The sequence below is a fragment of the Paroedura picta genome, chromosome 1 (genome assembly GCF_049243985.1).
Source record: "Paroedura picta isolate Pp20150507F chromosome 1, Ppicta_v3.0, whole genome shotgun sequence".
Lineage (NCBI taxonomy): Eukaryota > Metazoa > Chordata > Lepidosauria > Squamata > Gekkonidae > Paroedura > Paroedura picta.
In genome coordinates this window covers 18,979,856-19,003,729 of record NC_135369.1, presented here as the reverse complement: position 1 = coordinate 19,003,729, position 23,874 = coordinate 18,979,856, and the positions used below count along the sequence as shown (strand labels likewise).

The following is a 23,874-nucleotide window of genomic DNA, read 5'->3' as shown; positions in this document are numbered from 1 at the left end:
GAGGTCTGCTTTTTTTATATGCTAGTTTTACTGTGTATATCTATAGTGCTATTAAGTCTCAGCAGATTTATGGAAGCCCCCAAGGATGGCCAAACTGTGGCTCTCTAGATGTCCGTGGATTACAATACACATGAGCCCCTGCCAGCATGGGAATTGTAGTCCATGGACACTTAGAGAGCCACAGTTTGGCCATCACTGTGGGTTTTCAAGGCACGCGATTAAGCATAGTTGGCTCACCGCTGCCTTCCTCTGTAAAGTCTTCCTTGGTATTCTCCCATCCAGGCACCGCCCCTTCTGAGATCAGGCTGTGCTAGACCATTCCACATCTGGCATGTTTTACCACTCATGCTATATTCTATCCTTCATTGACCAACAGCTGCCCTCTGACAAAGCTTATCTTATGACAAGTAAGCCTACAGGGGGAGCTGTTGCCTGGAGCACAAGGAGCCGATTGATTTCCATGAGCTGCAAAGGAACAGCTCACCTCCTGCAAAGCTTATCTTGCTAAACCTAATTGCCACCCCCGTGCAATTAGAAATCTCATTATAGCGCTTTAAGTGAAGCAGGAAAAAGGAAAAGCAAATGACCAAAGACTGCAGAGGAGATCCCAGATCCCTGGAGGGATGGACCAGAACCAATGGGATGAAATTAATTCAAAAGAAATTCCATCTAAACATCCGGAAGAAGTTCCTGACAGAGCGGTTTCTCAGTGGAATAGGCTTCCTTGGGAGGTGGTGGGTTCTCCATCTTTGGAAATTTTTAAACAGAGGCTGGATAGCCATTTGACGGAGAGGCTGATTCTGTGAAGACAAGGGGGTGGCAGGTTACAGTGGATGAGCGATAGGGTTGTGAGTCCCTGCACAGTGTAGGGGTTGGACTAGATGACCCAGGAGGCCCCTTACAACTCTATGATTCTATGAGAGGTAGGTTAGTTCTCTCCTTGCATTCAAGGTCCATCCACCAACCAAACAGCAAAGCACACAAATCTCTTGTTCCTGTAACTGCTGATAGATGCCCATCCCACTTCCCTAATCGGATGATCTCTTTCCATATAAACAATCCGGTGATGATGAATGACTCAACCCAGCGTGCCCAACGACGTTTTAATTTAGACACCGCAATAACTGGTTCTGCATTTTGGAGAGAGAAAGTTTCTTTTGTGGGCGGCGTTGGCAGGCGACTGTGGGCGGCGTTCCAAGTGGAGCTCTTTCAGGGAGAAGGGCTTGGGGCGAGTTTGAGCAAGGCCCAACTCTGCACTGGGCTCCAGGCTGGCCTGCCGGATTAAGACGCCGAAGAACACGGCTTTCTTGTCTAAAAGCTGATCCTTTCGGTGTTTTGTTGTCAAGGCGCAGCTGACTTATGGCAAGCCTGTTGGGTTTTCAAAGCAAGAGGCACTCAAAGGTTGCTTGTCATAGCCCGTCTCTGGGTCATGCCTCTGGGCTTCCTAGGTGGTCTCCCATCCAAGTGCAAATCAGGGCCGACCCCTGCTTAGCGTCTGAGATCTGAAGCGACTGAATTGGCCTGGGCTATTCGGGTCAGAAGGAATTTTCTTAATATTTTTATTTTTACATGTGTCCTGGGGAACATCCAGGGGCAAACTGTTGGTAATGGCGGCAGAGAGCCCCTGGCCACCTAGATGGGCGGGAGTGGGCATGGCTTGTCCATCCCACAAAGCGCGTCCCGATTGGGCCCTGCCTCGGACAGGCCATGCCCACTCTCCGCCCACTTAGCCCTTAGCATTTTATTTAACAGTGAGCCCGCTGTTACAGATATTTATATACGGCCCACCCCTGAGGCTCAGGGCGGTTTACATGGAACTGGAGAGAGAAAACAGTACAGATAGCGTGATAAAATTGAACAATAGTGAACCAGTCATAACAGGAGAACAGTAACATAATGGAACAAAGCATGGTGAGAACATCCAATTCTAATTGTAATATACTGATGGCCCTGTAAGATGGACATGTTGGTGGTGGCTCTCATGGGAGGGGGGCTCAGGGGCCAATGGGAAGTGATTGAATTCAGGTTGACCTCATCCAAAAGCCTGGTGGAAGAGCTCCCTTTTGCAGGCCCTACGGTACTTTTTAAGCTCTGCTATTATTATTACTATTATTATCTTATTATTAAGAGGTCAGTAGCAGTGCTGAAAACCCTACAGGCTGTGACTTGATGGCACTTCCCCCCCTGATCAATATTCTAGAAAGGACAATATTTAAGAGTGCCCCATATGCAGCAGAATGCTGGTTTTCCATGATGCCGCTATCAAATTAATCATTAAAATATTTCTAACTAGATCTGCCAACCCACAGAACCTCAAGGCGGAGGAGTAAGGTAACACGGCGACATCAAAAGAATGCCATGCTAAGGGCAATGCGGAAGGCTCTCCTTGGGCTGGAGGGAGAAGCACCGCTGTTAGCAGGACCGACTCACAAATTCCAGCCCCACGTTTCATCCTGCCACAGAGATAAACATCAAGACAAGACAAATATTGAAAGTATGGTTGTCATCTCCAGATTGGAAAATACCTGGAAATTGGGGAGGGGGGAGGGTTTAGGGAAAGGGAGGGCTTTAATGGGGCACAATGTCGTCTTCAAAGAGCCAATTTTCTCCAGGTGATCTCTGTTTCCTAGAGATCTGTTTTAATAATGGGAGACCTCCAGCCACCACCTGGAGGTTGTCAACCCTAGTAGACAGAGCAAATAACAGCTTCTAGGGCGTCAGTTACTAAAACCACTGGGGAAGGGAAGAGCTCTAAATCCTTTTTCCACTAATGCAAATGGGGAGTCCCCAGAATTACAATTTATCTTTGTACGGTATAACGAAGGCTTTCTCAACCAGGATTCCATGCCACTCTGGCATTTCTTGAGGGCCCTGGAAGAGTTTCCCAAATATGTGGGACTTAATACATTTTCAATATATTTTTTAAAATTTGCTAAACATTTGTTAAAATTGTTAAACGTTTATTCAGTGATGTGACCATATATGGTCATGTTGACCCACACACCCCTCCCAAAATGGCCAATGATGGGCCTGTAAGGGGGTTGGAAGGGGGCCTGGGTGGGCGTCTCCACAGCGAAACTTCCCAGGCATAATCTGCACAATCAAAGCCGGAATAACATTTCAGGGGCTTTTCAATGGTAAAAACATTGAGATAGGCTGGTATAATGGAATAAAGCATATTTTTGTAAAAGGAACAGGAGTCTATTCCAACATCAACGGAAGGTATTAGCTTGCTCTTACTGCTATATCTTCTACTTTCTCTCTATCTCCCTCTTTTTCGGCATTGCTAGAGTCAGATCAGATCTGATACTAATGTGTGGGTGGGGCTTTGTTTCTAACTTTCGCATTGACTTCCACGGTGTAATCCACCTGAAGTCTCAGCAAGAAATCAGGCTACCTTTTGAAGTCAACCAATAAATAAACTCCAAGATCCAACCCAGTATCTAAGCCCCCAGAAGGCCTCCTCTAAATTTTTCCCTCACCTAAAATTGCCAGATTGTCAGGAAGGGAAATGCCCTGTTCTTTTAACAGGGGTAGAAAGCGCTGCAGGGGGCTCCTGGGAATTGTAGTCCATGGACATCTGGAGGGCTGCAGTTTGACTACCCCTGCTGTAGGGTTTTCAAGAGACATTCAGAGGTGGTTCGCCATGTCATACCTCTGAATAGCAACCTTGGACTTCCTCAGAGGTCTCCCCACAGATTCTAACTAGAGCCCTGCCTGCTTATCTTCTCTGAGATCTACCGAGTTCAGGCCAGCTGGGGTTATCTGAAGTCAGGGCATCAGATATTTGCTATGCAGAAATTTACAGCGGAAGCTTTTCAGGGCATGGAACTAAAAGGAACGTCAGCCGGTAATTGCTGCAGATTAGATATTAAAGGGACGGGTAGGGGAAGCAGGTTATAAAATTGCAACCCTACGGCCTTACCTTGTGTGCCCAAAATGGCCTGGGCATATGGGGTGATCTTAGGGGAGGAGGGGTCCATAAGGAAGACTGGCCCCAGGTCAGAGGTGCCAGCCAGCACCTCAAATTGACTCTGGAAGGCAGTACAGTCACTTCCCAAGTGGAGCAATGGTTCCAGGCAGCTAACAAGCCTAGCAATCTCATTCAGCTCCAGCTGTGATTTCTGGATTCTTTGCAAGGGCTATGAAAGAAACAGAGCAGTGTAATGGTTAAAGTAGGTCCAAGGAGAGCCAATTTCCAATCCTCCCAGCAAAACTTGGAAGCCTCCTCGTGACCTAGCCCACCTCGCAGGGCTGTTGGGAGGATAAGAGAGGGAGGAGCCATGTACAAAGCCCTTTCTTTCACAGAGACAGGTTGCGAGCACACCAATTTTGCAAAGACGCCTTTGGAAGGTTTCCAAAATATTTCGTCTGCCTGCAGGTGGCTTGTTCATTTCTCTGTTTCTTTATGCCGCCTCCCCTTCCAGTAACGCCAGTGGACAGAGCATCCCCTGACAAGAGGGTTAAAATTAGCACCTGTGCCAGTTTCCCCTCCGTTGGGAGAGCCGGCCATCTGCTTTTCTGGGTTTCCCCGGCCCTGCTCAGCTGAGCTTCTGCAGGAGTTTGAGTCCCTTCCCTTCAGCAGCCCAAACCTGCATGATGAGATCGTGATTTTGGAGGCCTATCTAATCACGGAGCTTGGCATGGGTGGAGACGGAGAGAGAGACACACACAGAGACACGCTCACACCAACCCTGTCATTAAAAGCAGAAGATGTCGCTTGCACAATTGGGGGGGGGGGGGGGGATAAATCAGCCTGAGAATCTTCATTCACCAAACAGCCGTTCCCAGGCAAAATTAAGGTTTCTCTTCGCAGCTTGATCCACTTCCCAAGTTTTTGAAGATCGCCAATATTTCTTATCTGGCTATCCTGCTAGGCCAGTGGTTCTCAACCTTCCTAATGCTGCGTCCTTTTAATACAGTTCCTCATGTTGTCGTGACCCCCAACCATAAAATTATGCAAGGGTTGTTTCACAGAAATTAAACCGAAGCTGACCAGTGGTGTGAAGATCCATTGTTCATGATCATATATACCGTAGTTATTTTTCTGGGGTTTCTCGGTTCAGTTCTGCCTCTTGTCCCACCATGCCGATCTCGCTCTTTTCCGCTACTCCAGACAGATGAACGCTCTATCTCAATCTACTCCGCAAGGCTGTTGTGTGGATGGCGCCCTGCCGGCCAAGCTGCTTGCCCTGTCGCGACCCCTGTGAAAGGGTTGTTCCACCCCCAAAGTTTCACCTGCTACATTTCTGCACCCCAAACTGTTGTTTGGCCGAAGAGCTGGGCCAATAAAATGTGGCAACCATAAGAAGGGGGCAATGAGAAATCACTAGGGCCAAAGGGTCCCATTCCCTTGATATTCAGATATGGAGGGACATTCAACAGCTAAGCTAAACCATCTTTGTGAAAGACAGAAGAGAACATGATAGCGGGTGGGTGGGTGCGGATCAACAGGCAGAGCTTTTCATCAGTATACCCCTGAAGCAACAAAAGCTCAACCTTTTGATTTCTGCCTGCTTTGCAGCTATTAAACACACCGGAACCTTATCACTGAGGTTGCTAATGACGATGTTGGGTGGGAAACGTCAAAGAATTGCTTTGCCATCCTGTATATCAGGGGTAGTCAACGTGTGGTCCTCCAGATGTCCATGGACTACAATTCCCATGAGCCCTTGGCAGCATTTGCTGGCAGAGGCTCATGGGAATTGTAGTCCATGAACATCTGGAGGTCCACACGTTGACTACCCCTGCTGTATATGAAAACAGTCAAACAGATTTCTCTGGAAAGTTCAAAAGACAGGTTCACAAGCTCCCTGTGGTGTGTCCCCAACCACTGGCACCAGGAGGCAGACTGCCCCTGGACATGGAGGCTCCACAGGGCTATCCGTATCTGGATCAAACTAAGCCCAGCATTCCATTTCCAACAGGAGCCAGCTTGACCCCTCTGCCCTGTGAACAACAGACAGGGCAAAAAACTTTCCCCATGGTTCATCTCCGGAAGCTGACACACTAAGGTAAACTGCTCTTGATGGTGGAGGCTCCATTATTAGCTATCACGATTAATATTCTCAACCATCTCCTCCTTCCCAATAAATTTGCTGAGTTTTCCCTCCCTCTTCAGTGTTTCTTATGCCAGTTGTGTTGAGAAGGGGCCATTGGCTGGCAGTGATAAGAAGTTGTGTAGGACCATGAGGCGATAGCCTGGCTTCTGGCTCCCTGCTAAAGCTCCTGTTTTCACTGGCTCCCTCTCAGAACCTCCCAGAAGCCTTCTGCCAGGCGAGAGTTGCAGCGGGCGCTAAGAGGAATTAGCAAGAGGGAAAGAGCAAGGAACAGGTAAGCAGAGGCGAGCGAGGAGGTGGAAGCAGCTCTCGTAACTGTCTGGCAGAGAGGCTCCCTACACGTTTCGCCAAGAGCCTGCTTCTGGGGAATCTGGTCGTCTTTCAGCATTCCTTTCAGTAGCAATGCTCCTGGATCTTCTATTTTCGTTGAAGGAATGCTGAAAGACGACCAGATTCCCCGGAAGAAGCCTGTCGGTGAAACACGTAGAGAATGTTTTGCTGAGTAATAAAAGATATATATAAATATGTTGATGGGTCTAGTCTGAGAGGCTGGATCTTTAATGCTGATGCCATGCTGGATAGACAAGCAATAATAAAATCAAATTTTTCTCCTTTGTTTAAACTATTCAAAACAGTCCATCTCAGATCGGACTATTTAGTAACCATTTCTGTACAAAAACTTCAAATGGCGTTTGCTCATTTACGCTTTCAGGTTATGCCATCAGCCCTACTCTCAGGCCGTTTTTCCAGTGTACCTTTTGGCCTTCGCCTATGAATGTGTGGAGAACCTGCCATTGAAGACCTTTATCATTATGTTTTGGGTTGTCCACTATACTTGGAGTCAAGAACCAAATATTTTGAGTGATTTTTGAGTGGCCAGAACTTCCCTGTGAATTTGGACAAAGCGTTTTTTTAATTATCAGATACCAACCCCCTAATGAGTTATTATGTTTCACTATTTGCATTAGAAGCAAGGAAAATTTGAGCCCAATTTACGCCACCAGAGAGCTAGAAATCTGAATTCTTATTGTCTTTTATTATTTATGGACTACCGCATGTATTGTTCTAATTCTTTTACTGTTTTTTATATCAAATGATATATTGATTGCATTGTAATGGCCTATGGCTGGAAACAATAAAGTACTATACTATGTAATACTATAAATATGTTTACTTCACATACACCATTGCCCTTGGTCTTACTTTTTCTCTCTTAGCTTCAGTGTCGGACTGAAGCAGCAGGAAAAGTTCAAGTCCAGTGGCTCATTTAAGACCAACAAAGTTGTATTCAATGTGCACACAAAAGGCTTATACCTTGAATAACATTTTGTTGGTCCTAAAAGGTGCCGCTGGACTCGAACTTCGTTCTTTTTCTCCCTTTTGTTTTTTCCTAGAGACTCCCATTCAACACACTGTTGCTTAAACAGAAAACAGCAGGTAAGCCTAAGGTACACAGGTGAACCGCTGACCAGGTCCTCTGATGCCTGCCAGTCAGCTCTGCCAAACTCAAAGAGCTCTTGAGCATGCACAGAGGATATTTACAGTGAATAAAGAAGTAAACTGCTTTGGGCCCCCACCAGGGAGAAAGATGGGGTACAAATGAAGTAAAGAGATCCTGGGACCCCAACCTTTTTGAGCCTGCAGTTACCTTTGGGATTCTGACACAAAATGACTGCTGGAGGAGGAGGAGGAAGACCCAGCCACAAAATGGCTGCTGCAGCTTCCCTTCAGCTATATAATGAAGCTTCTTGCACTGTAGTGGAAGCTGCTCACAAAATAACGTTTTCAAAAACTGGCACAGCCAATCAAATCTCCAACAACCAATCAGAACCCTTGCTGGGCTGAAGTCCCTTTTCCTGTCCCCACCCATTTTCCGGAAACTCTTGGAAGGCACCATTTTGGAAATTGGTAAAGCACCACTGAGGAACTACAGGAAGCCCCGGGCACCCCTCCCCCCATGCACACATCACCAGTGTGTTTTAGTTAGAATTACCACCTCTGGGCTGGGAAATACCTGGAGATTTAGGGGGTGGAGCTAGCGGAGGTGGGGGTCTTCACTGAGTTATAATACCATAGAATCCATCTTCCAGAGCAGCCATTTTCTCCAGGGGAACTGATCTCTGTTGTATGGAGATGAACTACAATGGCAGGGGGTCCCCAAGTCCCTCCTGGGGACTGGTATCCCTTATTAGAGCAATGGTATCCCTGGAGTAATGATGCCCAGTGTCTTGAGAGCCCCATGTGGCTCTTCGACATGTTGCCTGTGGCACACTTGAGCACTGTTTTCCGATGGGGCACCTGTCCATGTTTCAGGATAATGCTAGGTGGAGTTTGTGCTTAGAATTACCAACTTCCAGGGGGTAGCTTCTACCATAAAGTTTTGCCACAAACTGGAGCACCGCCCTCAATATGCCCACATCAGTTCTGTGTCATGTAAGCTCATCAGGTTAATTTCTGCCATTCTTACTGGGTCGGGGGTGTTAATTTGGGAGAGCTGCCGTCTAATAGCAGGGGACCCTGTCCCGGTCCGGAACATCCCTATCTGGCACCTAATTCCACATTTTAATCACTCTGTGTCAACCTGGTGGAATGAGCTCCCAGAGGAGATCAGGGCCCTGACGGAGCTTAAACAGTTCCGCAGGGCCTGCAAAAGGGAGCTCCTCCAACCAGGCATTTGGCCGAGACCAGATGTAATCTACAGCGACCAAGGGCCCCTGCTCCCCCCCACCCCCCCCTCAGAATTCAATCAATAAGCCACCCCCCTCAGAATCCCATCAACAAGCCCTGGACCTGTTTGTATTATGATTGTTTATTGTTATACTGTGTTGTGTTTGGTTGCAATTGTTGGTTATTGATGTACATGTTCTACAGACTGTTTTATGTATGGTTCTCTGTTATAATGTAAACCGCCCTGAGCCTCCAGGGAGGGCGGTATAGAAGTATGATAAATAAATAAATAATAAATAAAGTATTGTTTCCGTTTGTCCATCCTGAAGCTGGTGAAGGAGACATACATACACGAGCACTGAGTTCTGTTGAGCCAGCCTCCAGTCTGACAGGGTCCGTATCATCTCCTCTGACTGGCGGCAGCTCTCCCAGGGCTGAATAGAGCGTTCCCAAGGGGTCAGTGGTTCAATAGGTCATAATTCTCCTTCAATAAAAGAGCGAAAACGCACTCAAGCACACCCAGGCACAATTGTGAAATTCTTTCTGGAGAAAGTTGACCCTGATCCCAGTATTATATTATTGGCCAAGTATGAAGGAATCTCGGCCTGTTCTTGGATAAGTTTCAACTACTAACACACAACTCTGTTGGGACAGGATCCTGAGTTCCAGTCACTACTGTGTCCCAAGACTCACTCGGTGACCACAGACCAGTCACTCCTTCTCAGCCCTCACCTACCTCACAGGGGTGTTGCAAGGGTGGATGGGAGAGGGACGTAGGTCACGACAAGTGGATGTTTATTTTTCTTCAGCCTCGGTGTGCTTATTTTTCCTGGTTTTGTTCAGGCTTGCTGAGGAAACGTCATCTCCTAGAAGGAGAGAGTGAACACACAACCGTAAACATTTAATAAATCTGTATATGCTTTCTTTGAAAAACACAAGGAGCCCAAGCCAGGAAGAAAATAGCAGCACTGTGCAATGACAACACAATAACAAGTGAAACTCCACGTGCTGGTTTCTGTTGTGCAGCTGCCAGAGGTACACAACTTCCAGTGGAAGGAGGGAGACTTGGCCTCCAGCCACAAATGCCCCCCATCAAGGCCAAAAATTTACGGCTGAGGTATCTCTGGTGCCCCCCTCCCACCCAATCCTCCAAAGGCAGGAAACCCCTCAGGGCTGGGCTGCATTCCTCCACCTCTGCCCAGCAAAAACAGACCAAAATAAGGCAGAGAGACAAAGTTCATCTCCCTTCCAGGCAAAAGTTCAAAACAGACGGATTTGCTGCCTGTCAGAGATGGGGCCTGGGAACCCATTTCTATCCCAAAGCAGCTTCCGTTTGCTCCTTCTCGAAGAGAGGCATCGTGATAGCGAATGTTTTCTGCACACTGAAACACAGGAACCAAGGAGAGTCCACCTTGAGGGGCTTCTTCTGAGTAGACAAGGGCTCTTGACCTCTTCCCATGAGTGTGATTGTCTTCCTGTTACCAACCAAAAGTTATATTCTTACTCCCATTTTACAGGTGGAAAACTGAAGCCTGAACAGGAAGGCCCAGGACTTTTCTCTACCTGATCCGACAAGAAGAAGAGTTGGGTGTTACGCTCTGCCTTTCACTACTTGAGAGAATTTCTAAGCAGCTTACTACTTCCTTCCTTCCTTCCCTCTGAGGGAACTCCCTGTGAGGTAGTTGGGACTGAGAGAGCTCTGAGAGAACTGAGACTGGCACAAGGTCACCCAGCTGGCTGCACGTGGAGGAGGAGAAGAGTTGGTTCTTATATGCTGCTTTTCTCTACCAGAAGGAGTCTCAAAGCGGCTTACATTCGCCTTCCCATTCCTCTCCCCACAACAGACACCCTGTGGGGTGGGTGAGGCTGAGAGAGCCCTGATATTCCTGCTCGGTCAGAACAGCTTTACCAGTGCTGTGGTGAGCCCAAGGTGACCCAGCTGGCTGCATGTGAAGGAGTGCAGAATCGAACCTGGCATGCCAGATTAGAAGTCCGCACTCCTAACCAAGCTGGAGTGGGGAATCGAACCTGGTTCTCCAGATTCGAGGCTGCCACTCTTAACCACAGCATCACGCTGGCCCTGGCCACATGCCTCCCTACCGCCCATGCTCCCAGCCATCACTGCTCTGCCGACAGCCCTTTTCCCTGATGGCGCTGGGCAGCAAAGGGCCTGTTGCTGGGCTCAGTCACAGCAGGCCTTGTCAGAAGCCCCGACAGCTGCCCCCCCCCCCCTCCATGGGTCTGCTGCTGCCAGCCCTGCTTGTTGCTTTTTAAGCTCTTGCCTCGGCCTGCCCTCCTCCGAATGCCTGCGGCTCCCTGACCCTGCGGGAAGCTCTCTCGCCCTTTTGTGCTTTGAAATGAGTGTTTACAGCGTCTTCCTATCGGAAGGCTGGAGAATGTGGTCGCTGGGGGGGGGGGGGGGAGTTCAGTTTCTGGGGCTTGGGTCTGGCATGGATTTTCTCACAGGCCTCCAGCTTGGAGCGGCAGGGCTGGGGCCCAGATGGAATGCGGCTCTGGAAGAGGCAGGCTGCTTGTTTTGTTTTCTGCAGGGAGGAGCCACAGGCCTGCTTCCAACTCTGGCCAAAGTGGTTTGGCCAGAGCCTGCTCTGCCCCGGGCAAGAAGACTCCGCTGGCATTTCTGAACCTTGGCGGTGGCTTTGCCACTTCCCGGTGGGGCCTGGCACACTCCTGGAACTGATTCTAGACTACAGCTAGAAGAAGAAGAAAAAGAGTTGGTTTTTTTACCCTGCTTTTCATGACCCAAAGGAGTCTCAAGGCAGTTTACAATCGCCTTCCCTTCCTCCCCCCACAACAGGCACCTTGTGAGGTAGGTAGAGCCGGGAGAGCTCTGGAAGAAATGTTCTGTGAGAACAGTTCTAACAGGACTGTGACTCGCCCAAGGTGACTCAGCTGGCTTCATGCAGAGTTGGGGGAAACCAAATCTGATTCTCTAGATTAGAAGCTGTCGCTCTTAACCCCTACATCAAGTTGGGCAACAGCCCCCCTGGAGAGGACAACTTCCTCGAAGGGTGGACTGGAGGATGCTGTATCCCACTCTGAGTATGGACGCCAGCCTCCAGGTGGGACCTGGGGATTCACTGGAATGACACCTCAACTGCAAGCGACAGAGATCAGTGCCCCTGGAAAATACAGATGCTTGGGACGGTGGACTCTATCGCATTGCGCCCCAAGCTAGCCACTCTAGGTGGGACAGGCATTTGAGAAAGACCCCCTGACCTGTTTTCAATCGTCCCAAGGGGTCATCTGTTGATGGGTAGAACCTCAAACACTTCTCTCTCCAGGACTTGCAAAACAGAGCAAGCTCCACCTGGCCTATGCCGGAGGCTAATAAACACCAGTGAACAAAACCAGCTTCCCTGGCAAAGCCGCCCTCTGGGGCTGTTCAGATCTCTCTGCCCTCTCCACCTGCCACTGAAAGAGTAAACATGGGCATGGAAGGGCAGAACTGTCTTTAATTATTTATTCTAGACTATATTTCGTATTTTTCATTTCTTTATTGTATCATGTTGCTTGATGTAACCCACCCTGTATACACAGAGAAACGGAGGGTAACTATTATTATTTTTATTTATTGTTGTTGTTGTTGTTGTTGTTAGTAGTAGTATTAGTATTAGTGGAAACCGCATCCAGGGTCATTGTAATTCAGCTGTGATGGACAGCATTTTCCACCAGCAGGTAGACACTAGCAAAAGCCGTAAGTGAAGGGAATAGCGGGCCAAGGTTTTTTGTAGGACTTGAGGGTTTCTTAGAGATGTTTCATAGAAAAGGGAAAAAGAAAAGGGAAATGGCTGCACAGTGCAGTCAAACCAACATGCAGGTATTTATTACTTATTTGCAAAGTCTCATGACTGCCACTTCCTAATCAATGGCTTGCTCTGACCGGGCTAGCTGGATTTCATATCTCAGAAGCAAGGTTGGCCCTTGTTAGAATCTGGATGGGAGACCACCAAGGAAATCCAGGGTCCACTACAGAGAGGAAATTGATGGAAAACCAGCTCTGAACATCTCTTGCCCTGAAAAACTCTACCAGAGGGCCACAGGTCCATGGCGACTTGACGGTGCTTTTGGACACCCAGCGGGGCTTGCAACGGCCACGGTTGGCCTGCAGAAAAGTTAATTTCTAATCCACATGCCAATGGCCAACAAATGCTTAATTGTACATTTCCAGTTTTGCCAGCTGTCTCTCCTCTTCTGGCTGTTTGTTCTCCCCTTGCTCTGAATTTTCACATACTTTGGCGCACTGTTTGTAAAGGCTTTCTGACCCCTGGCACAGAGGAAGGCTAGATCCTGTTTCTTTGGGCCGGGCTGGGGAAGGGAGGGGCAGAACCGAGGCCGAGCCTCTTCGCTTTGTGGAGGGATTCAGAAGAAGGGCCGAAATCTGTGAGCAAAAAAGCCTGACGCTTCCCTTCTGGAATTAAGGGGGCGGCGGGAAGATAGGGCTGCAGCTCAGAACAAGGTGAGGCCGCTGGGAATGTTATTTACTCACGGGGTGGAGCAGACGGATGCTGCTTTTGTTGGCAGAGCGGAGATTGATCAGTGGACGCAAAACCATAATCATCTGCCCGCTGCCTCTCAGTGGCACTTTTGGGGGGCAGCTGGAATTGCCACCTTCTAGGGGGCAGCTGGAAACATCCCACTAATTGATCTCCAGATTACGAAGATGGAGAAAATGGCTGCATTGTTGAAAATATTGAAAAGTACTAGGCCTAGTACTTTATATTCTGTTAAGGCACCCTTTCTCAACTTTTTTACTGTTGAGAAACCCCTGAAATGTTCTTCAGGCTTCGAGAAACCCCAGAAGTGGTGCGATTGTGCAAGAATATGGCTGGGACTCCCCTTCCCAACCCATCAGTGGCTATTTTCAAGAGGAGGTTCAACATGACAATATAGGACCATTGTTATTGTTGTTATGTGCGAAGTCGTGTCCGACCCATCGCGACCCCATGGACAATGATCCTCCAGGCCTTCCTGTCCTCTACCATTCCCCGGAGTCCATTTAAGTTTGCTCCTACTGCTTCAGTGACTCCATCCAGCCACCTCATTCTCTGTCGTCCCCTTCTTCTTTTGCCCTCGATCGCTCCCAGCATTAGGCTCTTCTCCAGGGAGTCCTTCCTTCTCATGAGGTGGCCAAAGTATTTGAGTTTCATCTTCAGGATCTGGCCTTCTAAAGAGCAGTCAGGGTTGATCTCCTCTAGGACTGACCGGTTTGTTCGCCTTGCAGTCCAAGGGACTCGCAAGAGTCTTCTCCAGCACCAGAGTTCAAAAGCCTCAATTCTTTGACGCTCAGCCTTCCTTATGGTCCAACTCTCGCAGCCATACATTGCAACTGGGAATACCATAGCCTTGACTAAACGCACTTTTGTTGGCAGGGTGATGTCTCTGCTTTTAAGGATGCTGTCTAGATTTGCCATAGCTTTCCTCCCCAGGAGCAAGCGTCTTTTAATTTCTTTGCTGCAGTCCCCATCTGCAGTGATCTTGGAGCCCAGGAAAATAAAATCTGTCACTATCTCCATTTCTTCCCCATCTATTTGCCAGGAATTGAGAGGGCCGGATGCCATGATCTTTGTTTTCTTGATGTTGAGTTTCAAGCCAACTTTTGCACTCTCCTCCTTCACCCGCATCAACAGGTTCTTTAGTTCCTCTTCACTTTCTGCCATTAGAGTGGTATCATCTGCATATCTGAGGTTGTTGATATTTCTCCCTGCAATCTTGATCCCAATTTGTGACTCCTCTAATCCCGCATTTCTCATGATGTGCTCTGCATACAAGTTAAATAGGCAAGGCGACAGTATACAGCCTTGCCGAACTCCTTTCTCAATTTTGAACCAGTCAGTGATTCCATGTTCAGTTCTCACTGTTGCTTCTTGACCTGCATATAAATTTCTCAAGAGACAAATAAGATGCTCTGGTATTCCCATCTCTTTAAGAACTTGCCACAATTTGTTGTGCTCCACACAATCAAAGGCTTTAGCATAGTCAATGAAGCAGAAGTAGACGTTCTTCTGGTACTCCCTAGCTTTCTCCATGATCCAGCGTATGTTGGCAATTTGATCTCTAGTTCCTCTGCCTCTTCGAAATCCTGCCTGTACTTCTGGAAGTTCTCGGTCCACATATTGCTGGAGCCTAGCTTGTAGGATTTTGAGCATAACTTTGCTAGCATGAGAAATTAGTGCAATGGTGCGGTAGTTTGAACATTCTTTGGCATTGCCCTTCTTTGGGATTGGAATGTAAACTGACCTTTTCCAATCCTGTGGCCATTGTTGAGTTTTCCAAATTTGCTGGCATATTGAGTGTAGCACTTTTACTGCATCGTCCTTTAAGATTTTGAATAGTTCAACTGGAATGCTGTCACCACCACTAGCTTTATTATTGCTCAGACTTCCTAAGGCCCATTTGACTTCACATTCCAGGATGTCTGGCTCCAGGTCAGTAACTACCCCACTGTGGTCATCAGGGATGTTAAGCTCGCTCTTGTATAGTTGTTCTGTATAATTTTGCCACCTTTGTTTAATCTCTTCTGCTTCTGTGAGGTCCCTACCATTTTGGTCCCTTATCATACCCAACTTTGCATGAAACGTTCTCTTCATATCTCCAATTTTCTTGAAAAGATCTCTGGTCCTCCCCATTCTATTGCTTTCTTCTATTTGTTTGCACTGTTCATTTAAGAAGGCATTCTTATCCCTTCTAGCTTTTCTCTGGAATTCTGCATTCAGTTGCGTGTATCTTTCTCTTTCTCCCTTGCCTTTCACTTCCCTTCTCTCCTTAGCTATTTGTAAAGCTTCCTCAGACAGCCATTTTGATTTCTTGCATTTCTTTTTCTTTGGGATGGTTTTAGTTGCTACCTCTTGTACAATGTTGCGAACCTCCGTCCATAGTTCTTCAGGCACTCTGTCTATCAGATCTAATTCCTTAAATCTATTTGTCACCTCTACTGTGTATTCGTTGGGGATATGATTTAGTTCATACCTGAGTGGCCTAGTGCTTTTCCCTACTTTCTTCAATTTAAGCCTAAATTTTGCAACAAGAAGCTCATGATCTGAACCACAATCAGCTCCTGGTCTTGTTTTTATTGACTGGATAGAACTTTTCCATCTTTGGCTGCAGAGCACATAGTCAATCTGATTTCTGTGTTGACCGTCTGGTGATGTCCATGTGTAGAGTCGTCTCTTGGGTTGTTGGAAAAGAGTGTTTGCTATGACCATTGTATTCTCTTGACAAAATTCTACCAGCCTGTGCCCTGCTTCATTTTGTACTCCAAGGCCAAACTTGCCTGTTATCCCGGTTATCTTTTGGCTTCCTACTTTAGCATTCCAATCCCCCATGATGATAAGCACATCATTTTTTGGCGTTGCTTCTAGAAGGTGTTGTAGGGCTTCATAGAACTGATCAACTTCATCCTCTTCAGCAGCAGTGGTTGGGGCATAGACCTGGATCACTGTGATGTTGAATGGTTTGCCTTGGATTCGAACTGAGATCATTCTGTCATTTTGGGGATTGTATCCCAAGACTGCTTTTCCTACTCTCTTATTGATTATGAAGGCTACTCCATTTCTTCTGCGAGATTCTTGTCCACAGTAGTATACCTGATGGTCATCTGAATTAAATTCACCCATTCCTGTCCATTTTAGTTCACTGATTCCTAAAATGTTGATGTTCAGTCTTGTCATTTCTTGTTTGACCACATCCAGCTTGCCTTGATTCATGGATCTGACGTTCCAGGTTCCTATGGAATAAAAATCTTTACAGCATCGGACTGTCTTTTCGCCACCAGTTACTTCCACAACTGAGCGTCCTTTCGGCTTTGGCCCAGCCGCTTCATTCATTCTGGCGCTACTCGTACTAGCCGTCTGCTCATCCCCAGTAGCATATTGGACACCTTCCGACCTGAGGGGCTCATCTTCCGGCGTCATATCGTTATGCCTATTGGAACTGTCCATAGAGTTTTCATGGCTAAGATACTGGAGTGGTTTGCCATTTCCTTCTCCAGTGGATCACCTTTTGTCAGAGCTCTCAGCTATGACCTGTCCGCCTTGGGTGGCCCTGCACGGTATAGCTCATAGCTTCACTGAACTACGCAAGCCCCCTTGCCACAACAAGGCAGCGATCCTTGAAGGGGGATATAGGACCATATTACCCAATAAATATTTAACTAATTTAAAAAATACATACAAAATTAACTCCCACCCATTCAGAAAACCATTCCAGGGCTGTCAAGAAACCCCAGGGTTTCATGAAACTCTGGTTGAGAAAGCTTGAGCTAAAGTCTCTCCCTCAAACTAAATCTCCAGGAATTCCCCGACCTGGCGTTGGCAACCTTAGGTGTGACTTCCCTTTCTGGACATTGCATCTCGTTAGCCTGATGAGAACAAAGAGGAAGAAGGGACCCAGGTGCACTCAGGGGGTGGTAGAAAGTGCCGTCAAGCTACACCTGACTTAAGGCGACCCGGTGATGTTCACAGGTGGTTTGCCATTGCCTGCTTCTGTGGGTGGCCCCTGGCACTCAGAGGTCTCTCATCCTGAGAGAGCCAGCTTGCTGTAGTGGTTAAGAGTGACGGCTTCCAATCTGGTGAACCGGCTTTGATTCCTTGCTCCCCCACATGCAGCCAGCTGGATGACCTTGGGCTAGTGACAGCCTTGATAGTGCTGTTCTGACCGAGCTGGAATATCTGCGCTCTCTCAGCCTCACCTCCCTCACAGGGTGGGGAGAGGAAAGGGAAGGGGATTGTAAGCTGCACTGAGACTCCTTTGTGTAGTGAAGACTGGGGTATAACAACCAACTCTTCTTCTTCGTCTCTGCTTAGCCCGCACGGGAATGAACACAAGAAAATCCTGCAGAGTTCCTAGTCCAAAGGAAGCAGAGAGGGCAGCTTATAAGAGCCGGTTAGGTGTATCCGTTCTAGCGCTGTACGGAGAGCTGGCTGACCTGAGTTCGAATCCCCATTCCATCACAAAAATTGGCTGGGTGATGTTGGGTGAGTCACACGCTCTCTGCTTTAACTGAGCCTGCCTCAGAAGGTTGTGGCGAGGATAAGATGAAGGAGAGGAGAATGTGGTTTGGAATCCTGTTGGGGAGACTATAAATGAAGTAAATAAATAAAATATCTCAGGAAGACCAATGGGAGGGGCTCCCATGGAAGAGAATAAGGGCATGGGGATTTGATTAAAGTAGCCTTTCTCAACTTTTTTACTATTGAGAAACCCCTGAAATATTCTTCAGGATATAGTTGGGAAGCAGAGCTGTGGACACACTCACCCAGGACTTCACCCCTTCCAGGCCAATCACTGGCCATGGAGGGGGTCAACATGACTATATACGGTCATATCACCCAATAAATGGTGAAGGAGGAGGAGGAGTTGGTTCTTATATGACGCTTTTCTCTACCTGAAGGAGTCTCAAAGCGGCTTACAGTCGCCTTCCCTTTCCTCTCCCCACAAAAGACACCCTGTGGGGTGTGTGAGGCTGAGAGAGCCCTGATATTACTGCTCGGTCAGAACAGCTTTCTCAGTGCTGTGGTGAGCCCAAGTTCCCCCAGCTGGCTGCATGTGGGGGAGTGCAGAATCAAACCCAGGATGCCAGATTACATATCCACACTCCTACAAGGGTAGTCAAACTGCGGCCCTCCAGAGGTCCGTGGACTACAATTCCCAGGAGCCCCTGCCAGCATTCGCTGGCAGGGGCTCCTGGGAATTGTAGTCCACGGACCTCTGGAGGGCCGCAGTTTGACTACCCAACAAATTAAATATTAATTAGCTCCCACCTGTTCCGGAAATCTTTCCAGGGTCCTCACGAAAGCCAGATTGAGAAAGCCTGGATCAAAATTACCCTGTTTTTGCCTCACAATTCATGCACTGTCTCCATGTTTGGAAATCTCTGACTACTGCATGTTTCTATGCCCTGCAGGTTAGCTTATCAGATGCATTTGGTTGAACCTTGAGATAGACGGGGTGTTGCCTTGGTCTGGCCAAGCAGGGCAGTGAATGTTGAACGCTAACTCTGTGCATGCTCAGACAACCTCTTGCCTTTCAAAATGTCAAGCCCCAGCTGGCTAGATTGTGGAAAACTGCGGCAGGGCCCAGCCCTGTCTCTCACTGAATCTGGATAATTTTGCTTTGGCTCTGAAAACAAAGGGGACGTGCCCTCTCCTACTTCAAAACGCTGGAATTCGTGGAATTGGAGGGCCGATGAGAAAGACAGGAGATGAGGACATGGGGTAGCAGAAGCCCCGGGAGGGTCCCCTCACCAGCAGCTCCAAAACATTCCTGACCTCTGCGAACCGCTTCAAAAACATGCAATTCTGAAAGTTCCACCCAAGCGTCCCTCCCTGGCTGGGAGCGCTGCTGGGCTGGCCGGAAGAGCACTGCCAGAGGGCGGGAGGAGAAGGACAGCCCTCCAGAGGCCATCTAGACAGACCGAAAGCCCTGGCAGACTTTGCTGCTCTAGCAATGCGACTCCGGAGGCGGCCGATGGCGCGCGGCTGGCTGAGTCACACCGCCTATTGTTGCTCTCTCTCCCACATAGCAAAAACTTTTGGTGGGGCTGCTGCGGAGCAAAGAATGGATTCCAGATGTATTGGCCGGAAGCCAAGCCAGGCCCCACCTTCTTCCCTCCCCTCCCTCCAGCAGCTGGAGTCGCTCTCTGGAGCACCTCGCTGGATTTAGTGGGGAGGGGAATTGGGCTGTCAACCAAGGCAATGCACACAAGCCAGTGGGGGAGGGAAGGAAGATGGGAACATGGGGTGTGTGTGGGGGGGTGGGGGTGGGTGGGCTTGGTTTAACTTTGTCTTCCCTGGCTCTTCATTCCCCAAAGTGGGGGAAGGATGAAAACTTTCAACTTCCCCAAAGGCTCTGCCAAAGATTGTTGGAAGAAGGCCCAGATTCCAAAGCCAGCCACAAAGTTTAGCGCAACACGTTAAAGTGCTCACACACACACACACACACAGCAAGATCATGCCAAAACAGGAGGGAGGGCCTGTGGATCCAGCCACCCTGCCGAGAGAGTTACTACTATTCCTTCCCCTCCCCCCCTCCCCCAAAAATAAAATACTTCCAGCTTCACCCACCACAGGAACAGAATTCACAAAAAGGCAAGGAAAACAGTTGCATAGGAACAGCTAAGTGAATTAGAATTCACAACCTTTGTGAATTAGAATTAGGAACAGGCAGAAAGTGGAGGGGGGGTCTGCAACCCCCCCACCCTGCTGCAAAGTCACCCCCACCTCACGATAGAAAAAACTTGGGGTAATGTGCCAATGTCTCCCCCACCGTTTTTTTTGTCCGCAGAGAGTCTGCTGTAATCCCTATGGGGGAGGCCTGCAGTGGGAATCTGCTTCATTGATATCCTGCTGTTCTCTTCAATGGGGACCCCAGCAGCATTTTTATTGTTCTCTTTTTCTGTCTCACAACAACCCTGTGAGGTAGGCTAGGCTCAAGGTCATTCAGAAAGTCAGCTTCCATGGCAGAGTAGCCTGCCTGTTAATTAGGGTGGAGATGTCACTTCTGGGGGTGTGGTCAGGAGGCGTAGCCAGAAGGTATTTTGTTAATCTCACCTCAGCCACACAGACAAGACCCCTGACCTGCCATGAGGACAAATGCGAGCCCACCTTGCAGGATCGTTGCACAAACAAAATGGCTTCTGAGGTGATTTGAAGAACTGTCCCGGGTTATCAGATATAAAACTCCAGTCTTAGAAACAGGACTGGAAAATGTTATTCCCAACTGAGGAATGAAAATAATAGAACTTAAGTACTTGATAGTTAAATAAGTTTTAAAATTATTAAAAACACATTTGGATAACTGGTTGCCTAATTCTTCCATTGGTTGGAGAGGAGGCAAAAGGACATATAGGTTAGGAGGGTTTTGAAAGGGAGGCCTATACTATTCAGATGTTGGTTTAGGCCTCAACCACAGGCCTGGCGGAACAGCTCCATCTCCCAAGCCTTGTGGAACCATTCAAGGCCTCTCAGGGCTCTGATCTCATTTTGAAAATGTGTTCCACCAAGCCAGAGCCAGGGCCAAAAAGGTTGATCCAATCTCCTTGGGGCCGGGGAGCTTGAGCAAATTTTGCTTGCTGGATGTACAGGGAAAGGATGCTTCCCGCAGGATGCTTCGTCCTTGCCAGGGAACACTTTAGCATTTTAAGATGGTTCCACTCAAAGCTTCCTTGAGTGAGGGGAGCAGGAAGACCTCCTCTAGCTCTGTAACCCATGCATGGTGGTCACTGACAGAGGTAGCGCTGGTTTTTATGTTCTGCTTTTCACTACCCGAAGGTAGCCTCAAAGTGGCTTACAGTCACCTTCCCTTCCTCTCCCCACAACAGACGCCCTGTGAGGCAGGTGAAAGAGCTCCGAGAGAAACTGCTCTGTGAGAACAGCTTTATCGGTGCCATGGCGAGCCCAAGGTCACCCAGCTGGCTGCAGGCGGAGGAGCGAGGAATCAAACCCAGCTCGCCAGATTAGAAGCCGCCGCTCTTAACCATTACACTGCACCGGGATGCGTGCAGAGTTAATGTCCCTGTTTTCTCTTCACTGCAAGAGTGTGGGCCCAGGCTTCATTGACAGGCTGTAAGTTCCATCCTTCCGAGGTTGGTAAAATGAGTACCCAGCTTGCTGGGGGGTAAACGGTCATGACTGGGGAAGGCACTGGCAAACCACCCCGTATTGAGTCTGCCAAGAAAACGCTGGAGGGCGTCACCCCAAGGGTCAGACATGACTCGGTGCTTGCACAGGGGACACCTTTACCTTTACCTTTAAGCTCTGGCTTGTGCACGTGTCTAAGGACCCCTCAAGTTACTTTTGACCTACGGAGACCCTTTGCAATAACCTCTCTAATGCCCCATCATTATCTAACACCCTTGGCTCAGGTCTTGCCAATAGCGCTGTGGCTTCTTTGCTGAGATCCTCCCATCTCATTTTTGGCTCTTCCTCTTTTCCAGCGGCCTTCCTCTTCTCTGAGCATTGTCTTAGCCAGCCGGTCTCCTCTTCTTGTGCTGAGACCAAAGGATGTGGCTTCTTGGGGTCTCAAGTCCATCCTAAAGTGCCCGCCCGGTTAGGGGGGAGCTCCCCAGTCGCCAGCTGAGCCCCTACCCCGGAATTGTACTGATCCAAGGCTCCCGGACTGCAGGGCAAGGAGGTCGGGGAGAACAGAGGGGGGAAATCCAGACAAAGCCTGCAGCCTCCGGCCTCCTTTCTGCGAGGGGCCAAGCCAGTGGCATCCCTGCCAGATCCCTTCCACCCCCACCGGAGCCAAACACAACAAGAAGGGCCACTCGCAGCCAAGCACCCCCCGCTCTCAGGATGTCGGCATGATTCACTCTTCCTGAGGGCCCCGGAGAAACCAGATGGGTGTGATTAACTGCAGCCATCCTGCCCCCTCCCACAAGCCACCACTCCAAATGGGGGGGGGGGAAGAGGGTTGCTCACGTGACTCGTGGCAGCCAGCAGTAAATGAAGGAGGGAGGGGGCAGACCTGCCACCAGCCTCAGCAATTGCCGAAAAGGGATGGGATTTTGCAAAGACCAAGTAAGATCACCAGCGATATGCAAGACCCTTCTTCCCTGCAATGCCCCTGTTGCTAAGAAGGGGGAGAAGAAAAGTTGGTTTTTACCTGAAGGCATTTCAAAGCAGCTCACAATCGCCTTCCCTCCCTCCCCCCACACCGGACACCCTGCAAGGTAGATGAGGGTCAGAGAGCTCTGACAGAACTGCTCTGTGAGAAGAGCTCTAACAGAAAGTCACCCAGCAGGCTGCACGTGGAGGAGCAGCGAATCAAACCTGGCTCTCCAAGATTAGAAGCCGCCGCTCTAAACCATGACACTACGTTGGCACCATTACCTCTCTAGGTCCATATCGGCCAGGACTCATCCTGTTTCCCCAGTGTGGCCAGGCCAGTTCCTCTAGGAAGCCCACAAGCAGAGCATGAGGCTTCAGCAAATTGGCAGGTGGATTCCCACCTCTGATGGGGGTCTATTTAGCCCCCCGAAAGACAGATTGTGCCCCAGACCTGAATTAACGAGACTAATCCAAGCGCGTCAGGTCTCAGAGGCCAAGCAAGGTTGGTCCTGGCTGCTATTTGGATGGGAGATGCCCAAGGAACACCAGGGCTGTGATGCAGCCAGGCAGTGGCGAACCACCTCTGAACGTCTCTCCAGCTGTCCATGGACTACAATTCCCATGAGCCCCTGCCAACATAGGAATTGCAGTCCATGGACATCTAGAGAACCAGTTTCTCCCCCGCTCCCCTGCCAAATGCGGTTGCTATCAGCCACAACTTGACAGAAGGCTATATTGCAGTTTCAACTTCGGCCCCTTAAGCAGGGGGCAGGATGGCTTACCTGGTAGGCTGCCTCTGCACACGGAGCTTTCATTCAGGGGCCATAAAACAGACCATGGAGGGCGTGAGGCTGAATTCCCCTCTCAGAGAACAGAAAGAACTCTGGCCAGGCAGTGTCTCCTTCTACTGCCTCAGCCAGCTCCCACTAGCTTGGACTTTCCTCCCTGAAGGAACTCCTGCCCAGGGAGACTTCCGGCCCAGGTCAAACTCTAAGGCACGTGCCAAGGAGAGCCCGGAGTGCTCAGACAGTCCCACCCATGAGGCTGCAGTCTCTTATAGTACACACCTTCTGGCTACCCAAGAACTCCCTTATGCCAGCTGGATGGCAGGGCGCACCAGATTGGCCCCACTGCCCTCCCAAAGACCGGAAACACAAATCTGAACATGGCTGCTGAGTCTGAGAACCTACCGTGTTGTTCCAAATAATTAACTTTTTCTTGGGGGGGGGGGGAATAGGGATTTGTCTCGTTCAAATAAGTGGGGTGACTTGCACACACAACCCAAGAGCAGCCCTGCTGGATCAGGCCGGTGGTTCATCTAGTCCAGCATCCTGCCTCCCACAATGGCCAACCAGTTCTTCTGGAATTTGGACAGCAGAAGACCCAGGCCGAGGCCTTCCCTTGCTGTTGACTCCTGGCTCTGGGATTCAGGGGTGGACTTCAGTCACCAACACTAGTAGCCATTGACTGATTTATCCCCCACAAATCTCTTAATTTCCTTTTAAAGCTGTTTATTCCTATGGCCAACGCTATATCCTCCGGCAGTGAATTCCCACGTTGTAACCACTCTGTGAGAGCCT

At 49.0% G+C, this 23,874-nt stretch overlaps 1 long non-coding RNA gene across 2 annotated transcripts in view; it reads right to left on the bottom strand.

Moving 5' to 3' along the window:
* The window catches only part of LOC143831686 (uncharacterized), an 81,873-nt gene extending 58,644 nt beyond the window's left edge, over nt 1–23,229 (bottom strand). For both annotated transcript variants that reach the window (XR_013228938.1, XR_013228937.1), the window contains exons 1-2: nt 23,077–23,229; nt 9,463–9,592 (exon numbers count right to left, since the gene is read on the bottom strand). This is a non-coding gene — a long non-coding RNA (uncharacterized LOC143831686). The remainder of the gene's footprint in view (nt 1–9,462; nt 9,593–23,076) is intronic.
* Between the last annotated feature and the right edge of the window lie 645 nt (nt 23,230–23,874).